This window comes from Magnolia sinica, chromosome 13, assembly GCF_029962835.1.
Source record: "Magnolia sinica isolate HGM2019 chromosome 13, MsV1, whole genome shotgun sequence".
Taxonomy (NCBI): Eukaryota; Viridiplantae; Streptophyta; class Magnoliopsida; order Magnoliales; family Magnoliaceae; genus Magnolia; species Magnolia sinica.
In genome coordinates, this window is record NC_080585.1 from 50,231,083 (window position 1) to 50,241,833 (window position 10,751).

The following is a 10,751-nucleotide window of genomic DNA, read 5'->3' on the forward strand; positions in this document are numbered from 1 at the left end:
GACTATGCCTTAGTTCAGGAAATCGGTAATTGACCCTTTGAATCGTGGTTGAGATTGCTTTCGCCACGTAAGACGTATTAGACGAACCCGAGTCGTATTAGAGTTGTCGGCAGTGGTTTGGCCACGCGGAGTGTTTGCGCACTCTATGTCGCTCAATTCGACGTACGCTCGTGCTAGTCGAGTTCGTCAAGTAACCCGATTGTCCGATGTATGTTAACCATGTATGGACGCTACTGCTTGAATCTAGGGTACCGAACTTACCAGTGAAATCCTAATAACCATGGTACCTGATCCGCTAAGATTCATGAGCCGGACATGGTGGTATGGGACACAGTGGTCGAGCTGTCAGCCTACGCTGGCGTGACGAGCCTCCCCGTAGTGACCAGTGAGTAACTAAACTCGTGAGCCGATTATGGTGGTATGGGACACTATATTCGTGCTGTCGGCCTACATTGATTGGTGACGAGCCCTTTGTAGTGACCTCGAGCATACCTGGATAACGCAAGGAGGTGACGAGCCGATCTATGGTAGAAAGGGCATGAAAGGCGTACATTGATTAGTGACGAGCCCTTTGCTATGACCTCAACTATATGATCGTATGAGATATCTAGGATTGACGACCCTAGTATGGATCACTGTTTAGATGGTGATATGAGGAAGGTATCTTAGCTTCCCAATCCTGTTGTGTGAAATGGACTAATAACAACTTGGTAATCATATCCATGCACCGCATTTGCATGTGCTTTGTAGATGTGGCGCACTTTGAGGTGATGTCATGCGTAACGTAAGATGAAGACGCTGAGGGTGTACGCGTGAGGGCACGCATCATATTGCATTCATACTTGCATTAACAAGAGTACTTAGGATTTATTTAATTGTTCTGCTTTATCATTACTGTTTGATTGAACTGATAACATGTTAACCAGTGCCTTATTGTTCCACTGAGTTGATCACTCACTCCCACGTTTCTGGGGCGGCGTTACACACCCACCAGACTCTGTCTTAGGCCCTGATGTTGCAGATGTGGATGCGACGTCTGAGGCAGAGCGGGAGCTGGATGACGACGAGGCTGCCTTCTCCTATATGCAGTTTTCAGACGGGTTCTAACGAGCCTCGGTCTGTTGCGCGGGATCTTTGGGATTATTTTTGGGATCTTAAATGATGTAACTTGATACTTATAATTTTGTTAAATAACACTTTCAAATGATCTGGCTTGTATATGTAATTCAGGGGTTTACACTTGTACACATATTTTCCTATAAGTCTTCCGCTTGCTTTATTCACTTATCTCTGAATCATATCTGTGTTTTGGCTTAATCTATTCCATGTTTTATGCACTAATACAGTCAACATACATCCATCATTAAATATATTGCATAAGTGATGTTTTGGAACTCGGGAGCTGAGTTATACTCGACCCCCGAATTTCAGGGCGTTACAGAAATACTCAAAGCCATTGCAAACCCATTGTAATTTTAGTCACAACAGACCATAAAAGACTAAGAAAAATATTCCTTTAATAATCGACTATATCAAATTCATTTTATGAATTAAAGGCACACAGTAAAATCTCCCATCTCACTACAGGCTTCAGCTCTTAGCCCTAGCTAAGAGGTTTAGCCACACATGAATGGGCTAAATTCAAATATCAAAAACAGAAGAAGGAGAAAAGAAAAAGACAAGAAAAACCAGGTCTAGGTCCAGCCCAAGCGATGTTGCTCACGTCCCAACTTCTCCTTTTTCCTTTCCAACCACGCTCGCTCCAGCAGCCAATCCTCCTCATGTCCCTCCAAAACTCCTCTGTTCCCGTGCTCTCTCTCTCCAGCCATGTCTAGCAGAAAGCCAAGCTCCCTGTCTTCCCATTTTTTTCTCCCCCCGCTGCCAGCAGCCAACCTCCCCTTTATAGAACTATCGTCCGGGCAGGATTTCCGCACTCCCTGCAGAAGTTTCACGAGCCGGAAGACTCCTTACACAACACGGCCGGTGCGTAGGTGTTTCCGCGGCCAAGAAAATGGAAGAAAACGACTTCCACTTCCCTCACATTCTTTCCAAATAAATAACGTCCCTACGGACTGTTTTGGCCCCTCTACACAATAGACGGTCCGGATCACTGTTTTGATCAGCGATGATGGCCCACCTGGATCGACCGCAACTTCCTGTTGCGAACAGAGCTCGCGCGGTCGGGCGCTGTGAAGGTCGGTGAGCTGCTTATTGACGCCGTGTGTAAAATCCACTCCGACCATTCGATTCGCGTCGAAAAACCAGTAAGATTCGGCTGGTTTTATGTTAGATTCGGTGTGGCCCATGCGATCTTTGTTCCCACCGTCCATTCCTGCGTTTACATGAAATCTACCTCTGTGTGTGTGCATGGGCCAAAATGGAAAGCTAGGCGACGGTGTTGGTCACCTCGCAGAGCATATGGACGGCTCTGATTATCGAAAACTGTGATTGATGGGGCCCACTACACGAAAACGGACGAACAACGTCCGCCCGCTGTTCTCCGTATGCAAGAAGGATCGGGTCAGCGGCACTGACCCGATCAACTTGATTCGGTGCACATCGAGTGCACTTACGCACTGTGCACTGGTGATGTCGATGGGGTCCACTCGTGATGAATCTGTACAATCCTCTCTGTCCATCTTCTTCCCCATTCAAATTAAGATGTTGAGTCCAAGACTGAAGCGTATCCAAAGATCAGGTGGGCCCCATATCACTATTTTATAGGTTGATATGTCCATTGGGACACTTCCAGAGCGATCCAATGGATGAAATTTTACGTGTACGGTTCATTTATGGTCCTCAGGCCACGTATGGAGTTTCGAACTGATCAGATGGTGGGAACCCTATGATCTTGCATTCTGGACACTTTTCAGGCTACTTGAGCTTCAATTCCTCGATTTTCTTGGATCCTTGGCGTGCAAATCTGTCGATCTTGGTCTCCTAGGGTCCATCGCTTGCCTTGGTGACTTTAGACTGTTAAATCCATGCTTTTAGTACCCTTTCCCAGTCCAGGCTCGTGAATACTTTCTGCATTACAAACATGATTAAATCAGGCTGATAATAGTACTATGTTTGTAAATCCAGGCAAAAACTGGGGTTTGATATGCAATATTTAACCCTCAACACAACCCCCAACCAGCATCTTGCTAGTCCCGAGCAAGGTATGCGAAAAATAAATTGAGACTTATAGGACAATTTCTACGAACTCAAGAGATTTATGAAAAACAATTCAGATACTCGAATTCTAAGATTCATGAATGTTGGCATTACTTTCTCCTGGAATCAAGCTCACATATTAATCCATTAATTAGAACGATTCAAAATATTGAGTTCCATGAGTGTATAGTGTAATCTCAGCTTAATATTATTAAGATTCACTTCTCTATTTCAGGTAATCATTGGTAACCACAAGAGAATTCATGATAACCAACACCTAAACCACAACTTGATTCATTCTTCCAGCTTTTAATGATTTGTACACTATGTCAACTTTTTTTTTTTTTTTAAGTATAGCCAAGGAAGAGAATCGAATCTACACCTATAGGGAGCAAACCTATGGTAAAGACCTGTCGCCAAAAGTTTATGAATGTCAACCTTGGGGAATCAAACCTTCACCCGTAGGGAGCAAACCTATGGTGAAAACCATTCGCCCAATCTTTTCAATTTCTCAGGTTGGTTCCTTTCAAGCTTAGTGATCACCAAATTAATCCTTCAATATCGAATGAAACCTTAATGTGTAAGCGAGATGTGACATGTAAAATTATAATTCAATCAATGTTTAAAACTTCTAATCATGGATTAATAGTTCAAACTCTGAATCCAAGAGTCATAAATTACCAACATCATGTATTTTGTAATTCCAAGTGTCCCAGATGGCCATCAAAATCATTTTGAATTCATACGAAATTCCAGAAAAATTTAAAATTTTCACAATTTTCGCTCAAGACTAAGAAAATACAGATTAGGAAACCTAATCTCCCACCCCCAACCTAAAATCTACATTGTCCTCAATGTAAAAGAAATAAGCATGCAATGCACATGAGACAACGGAAATATAGGAGGAGTGATGGAAAGATAGTACCTGGACGAAAAAAATCAAGAGGCTTTCTAAAGATATCTACGTAAGAGCGGGTCAGCACAAGAGAGAAACCAAAAAAAATAAAATAAAATAAAAATAATAAAAATGAAATCCTACCGACACCACTTTCGCAGGTATTCTCGATTGCATTTAGCATATGCAACAAGCCTTTAAACCCCTAGGTTACCCCTAGTGGACGAGTTGTAGTCTCGTGAGGGTTTGCAGTAATGTTACCCACAAACATTGAACTAACTAATGATAAAAATGAAATGAAATGAAGAGCTGGGTTGCCTCCCAGGAGCGCTAAGTTTACCATCTTCAGCCAGACAAATAAGGCAACTACCCTAGTCCTATGAAAGCTATAAACCTACCTATACCTTCATCAGACTAGGAGATCAATCCTGGTAAACAGGAGCAGTCAAGGTCATGGACATGTCCTCTGAATCAAATTTCTCAACAAATGGTTTCAATCGATGTCCATTAACTTTAAACTCCTTGCCATTGGCGGGATCTCTAATTTCAACGGCCCCATGAGGAAAAACAGTAACAACAATGTAAGGGCCAGTCCAACGGGATCGAAGCTTACCCGGAAAGAGATGTAATCAAGAATTATACAAAAGGACCTTCTGACCAGGCGTGAATGATTTTCGTAAAATGTGTTGGTCATGAAATGCTTTCATCTTGTCCTTGTAAATTCTCGAATTATCGTATGCATCATTCCGGATTTCCTCTAGTTCATTCAATTGAAGTTTGCGTAGCGAGCCAGCGTTGTCCAGATTGAAATTAAGATTTTTGATCGCCCAATACGCTTTATGTTCCAGCTCCACAGGCAAGTGACAAGCTTTCCCATAGACAAGTCTAAAGGGAGACATTCCAATAGGGGTTTTAAAGGCAGTACGGTATGCCCATAAGGCATCGGTCAATCGGATTAACCAATCCTTACGGTCAAAGTTAACCATTTTCTCCAAAATGTGTTTAATTTTCCTATTAGAAATCTCAGCTTGCCCACTTGTTTGTGGGTGATATGGGGTGCTCACCCTATAAGAGATACCGTATTTCTTCATTAAGCTCTCGAATGGTTTATTACAAAAGTATGAGCCCCCATCACTAATGATAGCTCGAGGCATTCCGAATCGAGAAAGGATGTTTTCTTTTAGGAATTTAATGACCATGCGATGGTCATTAGTTCGACACGGAATCGCTTCGACCCATTTAGTGACATAATCCACGGCGAGTAAAATATACAGATTTCCAAACGATTGGGGGAATGGTCCCATGAAATCGATGCCCCAGCAATCAAATGCTTCAATGATAAGGATGGGATTTAAAGGCATCATATTTTGACGGGACAATGCTCCCAATTTCTGACAACACTCACAAGCTTTGCAAAACTCATGAGTGTTCCTAAACATAGTGGGCTAGTAAAAGCCACACTGCAGAATCTTGGCTGTGGTCTTTTTAGTAGAAAAGTGACCACCACAGGCCTGTGAGTGATAGAAGGAGATGACGCTCTGATGCTCATCGTCTGGTACACATCTTCTTAGAATTTGGTTTGGGCAATATTTAAATAAATAAGGATCATCCTAGAAAAAGTTGCGCACCTCAGTGAAAAATTTCTTCTTATCTTGCGCAGTCCACTATGTCGGTATGGCACCTGTAGCAAGATAATTAGCAATATCAACAAACCAAGGTGAATGGGAGACTCTGAACAGTTGTTCATCAGGGAACATGTCATTGATATGAGTCGTCTCAAGGGACTCAGAGGTATTAAGGCGAGAAAGGTGATCGGCCGCTACGTTCTCTATTCCCTTTTTATCTTTAATTTTCAAATCAAATTCTTGGAGTAGAAGGATCCATCGTATCAAACGGGGCTTAGAATCATTCTTCGAAAGAAGATACTTAAGTGCCGCATGATCTATGTAGATAATGATCTTGGATCTGATCAAGTAGGACCTAAATTTGTCCAAGGCGAACACTACAGCTAAGAGTTCCTTTTTCGTAGTCGAGTAGTTCACCTAGGCAGAATTTAAAGTTCTACTTGCGTAATGAATGACGTAGGGCCTCTTATCTTTTCTCTGGCCTAGGACCGCCCCAAGAGCATAATCAGAAGCGTCGCACATAAGCTCGAAAGGAAGGCTCCAGTCGGGTGGCTGCATGATAGGTGCAGTGGTTAACATGCCCTTAAGCTTGGTGAAAGCTTCCTGGCATTGCTCAGTCCACTCGTACGGAGCATCCTTTTGAAGAAAAGTACATAAAGGATGAGAGAGGAGACTAAAGTCCTTTATGAATCGCCTGTAAAATCCTGCGTGTTCTAAGAAGGATCGCACGTCTCTAATGTTCTTGGGTGGAGGTAGGTTAGAGATAAGATCGATTTTTGCCTTATCTACCTCGATTCCCTTAGACGAGATGATATGCCCAAGGACAATTCCCTTCTGAACCATGAAATGACACTTCTCCCAATTATGTACCAAGTTCTTCTCTTCACATCTTTTCAGCACACATTTAAGACTTTCCAAGCACTTACTGAAAGATGGACCGTAAATAGAGAAATCGTCCATGATGACCTCTAGATATTGCCCCACCATATCAGAAAAGATACTAAGCATACATCGCTGAAAGGTGGCAGGGGCATTACATAACCCGAATGGCATCCTTCGATAGGCAAAGGTGTCGTAGGGACATGTAAATGTGGTCTTTTCCTGGTCTTCAGGGGCTATCTCTATCTGGTTGTAGCCCGAATACCCATCAAGGAAACTGTAATAGGAATGACCAGCTAACCTTTCCAGGATTTGATCAATGAATGGTAAAGGAAAGTGGTCTTTCCTCGTGACGGTATTCAACTTCCTGTAGTCAATGCACATTCTCTAACCAGTAGTGACTCTAGTTGGCACGAGTTCATTATTAGCATTAGCTACGATGGTGATTCCGGACTTCTTAGGGACCACTTGAGTTGGACTTACCCATTGACTATCAGATATAGGGTATATAATACCCACATCCAATAGTTTAAGAACCTCGGCCTTAACCACTTCCTTCATGTTTGGATTAGTCTACGTTGTGGTTGCCGAGCGGTTTTTGCATTATCCTCAAGATATATGTGGTGAGTACAAATCGAGGGATCGATTCCCTTGAGGTCCGCTATCGTCCATCCCAGGGCTCCTTTATGCTCAATGAGAGTAGATATGAGCATACTCTTCTGTTCTTTCTCCAGGTGGGCAGAGATCACCACCGGGTATGTCTCATCTTGACCTAAATAGGCATATTTCAAATCAGAGGGCAAAGGTTTTAGGTCAAGCTTCGGCGGCTTGAGGTTAGACGGTAGAGGCACTATATCGGTTTGTGGCAATTCTTCAAATTGTGGCCTCCACCGGTTAACTTCAAGTACCGGTGCAGTATCAAGTAAGGCACACGTCTCCCTAATCATGTCATCATCAAAATCATTGGAGTGGGCCAGGCACATCTCCAGATGGTCGGAGGATAAGGTCAGCGGTGTCGTATCTTCCACGAAAGAGTCAATCATGTTAATGTCGTGGAAATCGTCATCATCCTCTGAGTTGCTGCCATTATTGAAAAAAATATTTGACTCCAATGTCAAATTTCTAAAAGACATAGTCATGACACCATTCCTGCAATTGATAATTGCATTTGACGTGGCAAGGAATGGGCAACCAAGAATGACGGGAATCTGAGTGCTCATGTTATTGATGGGTTCGGTGTCCAGGATGATAAAATCTACAGGATAGTAAAATCTATCGACCTGGACTAACATATCCTCAATTATCCCTCTTGGTACACGAACAGAGCGATCAGCAAGTTGTAGTGTGGTTAGGGTGGGTTTTAATTCACTCAAACCTAACTGTTTGTATACCGAGTAAGGAATCAGATTGACACTCGCTCCTAAGTCAAGAAGTGCGTGATCAATTCGATGGTTCCCGATTACACATGATATGGTTGGGCTACCGGGATCCTTGAATTTCTGCGGCACCTTACTTCAGGATGACACTCACTTTCTCAGTCAAGAAGATTTTCTTTTGAATAATTTTTCATCTTTTGGTCGTGCATAAGTCTTTCAGAAATTTGGCATATGAAGGAATCTGTTTCACGACATCAAGTAGAGGAATGTTGACTTTCACTTGTTTCAACACCTCTAGGATATCCTGAGAGTTAGAAAGAGGTTTTGGTGAAACCAACCGTTGGGGGAACGGAGCAACTGGCTTCTCTAGAAGTTCCAGTTCTAATTTTTATGGGGCATCACTAGCTCCATCATTGTTGTCCTCTTCTGGTTCTTGAGGTTTTTCAGGTCTAACCGGAAGAGTTTTATCAATGATCTTCCCACTCCTAAGAGTGGTGATGGATTTAGCATGCCCCATCTGATTTGAAGAGCTGGGATCATTAATCTCGTACTGTGGTTTAGGATTGGGGAGAGGTTGTGCAGGATGCATCCCCTTTTCTATAACTGTCATACAAGAATCTATCTTTTGCATAAAATCTGTAATTCCCCGCATTGCCTAAGCCAGCTCTTGTATGGGATTTTGAACCGGTTCCTCTTGAGGTTTCACTTGATTTGGATTTTGATTAAAGAAACCTGGAGGAGTAGCCATTTGTCCATTCCTCCAACTAAAGTTTGGATGATTTTTCCAGCCAGGATTGTATGTATTGGAGTTAGGTCCAGTAAAAGGTCTTTGATAGTTGTTTACGGCATTAGCTTGTTCATTCAACACTCCTCGAAAGGCGGGTATTGTAGGACAATTTTCAGTTGTATGAATGTTGCAATCACAGATGCCGCAAACAATTTCATTGACCTTATCCTTCTTTCCTTCCATGGCCTCAACTTTCCTTATGAGCGTAGTCACTTTACACTTGAGATCATCCTCTTCTTTCAAGAGATATAATCCACCTTTCTCCTTTAATTGAGTCGGCCTAGACATGGTGTTTGACTTTGGGTAATAGTCCCAAGATTGTGTTTTTTCAGCCAAACTGTCGAGGTAGTCCCATACCTCGTCGACATCTTTATTAATGAACTCTCCATTACACATTGTCTCGACCATTTGACGCATGGAAGATGTCAGTCTATCGTAGAAAAAATTTGTAATGCACCACGTTTCAAATCCGTGTTGTGGGCATGAACTGACCAAATCTTTGAACCTTTCCCAACATTGGAAGAATGTTTCATCTTCCTTTTGGGCAAAGTTCATGATTGCTTTTCTGAGGGTAATCGTTTTATGATGTGGGAAGAATTTTTTTATGAATTCCCCTCTGCATGTCGTTCCATGTGCCAATGGATCTAGGACGCAGTGAATGTAACCACGTCTTAGCTTTCTCTTTTAAGGAAAAAGGAAAGAGTTTCAGCCTAATTGTATCCTCAGATACATTAGGAAAACATAATGTAGCTATAATCTCATCGAACTCTTTTAAATGTAAATATGGACTTTCTAATTCAAGTCCATGGAATTTGGGAAGGAGTTGGATAACTCTTGGCTTGATGTCCATTTGTCCTGTGTTTTCAGGGAAAATCATGCATGAGGGCATACTCACTCCCACCGGTTGTAGATAATCTCGTAAAGTACAAGGCAGGGGTGCCTGTTGCACCTCATTTTCATCTTGGGTATCCTCCACCCTGGGTGGAAGTAGAGGAGGTTGGTCTTCAGCCATAACTTCAGTTAACTCAGGGGATTTCGAGCGGTGTCTAGTCCTGCCATGGATAGTCAACCCCTCAACCAATCCTCCTTCAGTCAAGAGACGTCGAGTGTTGTCACGGGCCCACTTGGGCATGAAACACTCGCAGCCCTTAATCAAATTTAAAGCCTCCTCTACTAGAAAGGAAAAGAAAATTTAAAAAGAAAGAGAGGGAGAGTTGGAAAGAAATTACCAAATTGGAGTCCTAAGTTAAAACCTGCAAAATAAAATAAAATAAGTTAGATTTTAAAAAGAGAAGAACGATCCTTTAAAAGAAAAATAGCAGTAAATTAATTTCTAAAAGAAGGAATTCTTAAAAAAAAGTGGAAATTTCTAAAATAAATTAGGAAAGACCTAAACTAGAAAGTAAATTATTAAAAGAGAACTGAAAAATAGAAAGTAGGGAAGGAGCTTACCGAATTAGAAATTTCTATCTTAAAGGCCTACAAAATAGGAAGGTTAGTTTCTAAACAAAAATTCTAAAAATAAATTAGGAAACAAATTAGATTCTAAGAGAGTTAGAATTAGAAAGTTACTACAGAACAAGAATAGAAGGTTAATCTCTAAAAAGGGAAATAACTAACCTTAATTCTAAAAACAGAAAAAGTAGAGAAATTAGGAAGGAATTACCAATTTAAGAACTTATGTCAGGATCCTACAAAACAGGAAAACAGGTTAAGTTCAAAAAATAATAGAATAAAATAAAATAAAAACTTTTATCCTAAAGTAAGTAAAATCTTAATCATAACCTAATTCTAAAACTAATTAATTTTAGAAAAACGTAGCCGTCAGTCCCCGGCAACGGCGCCAAAAACTTGTTCACTCCCCAAGTATAGGGTTGTGATGTAGTAATAAACTCGGTAAGACCGAGGTCAAATTCAACAGGGACTGATACCTGTACGTTATCTGAAACCAAGTAGAACTAGAACTAGACTAAGATGTGATCTAAACCAAATAGAGTTTAAGGAATAATTGTGGAATAATTATCTAAAACTTT

The 10,751-nt window shown here is 41.5% G+C and overlaps 1 non-coding gene and 1 pseudogene across 1 annotated transcript; one reads left to right on the forward strand and one right to left on the reverse strand.

Moving 5' to 3' along the window:
• Positions 1–1,694: 1,694 nt before the first annotated feature.
• Positions 1,695–8,448, reverse strand: LOC131224279 (uncharacterized; annotated as a pseudogene).
• Positions 8,449–9,184: 736 nt separating this feature from the next.
• On the forward strand, positions 9,185–9,291 carry LOC131224615 (small nucleolar RNA R71). Its single transcript, XR_009161085.1, has one exon. It is a non-coding gene; the product is annotated as a small nucleolar RNA R71 (small nucleolar RNA).
• The last annotated feature ends 1,460 nt before the right edge of the window (positions 9,292–10,751 follow it).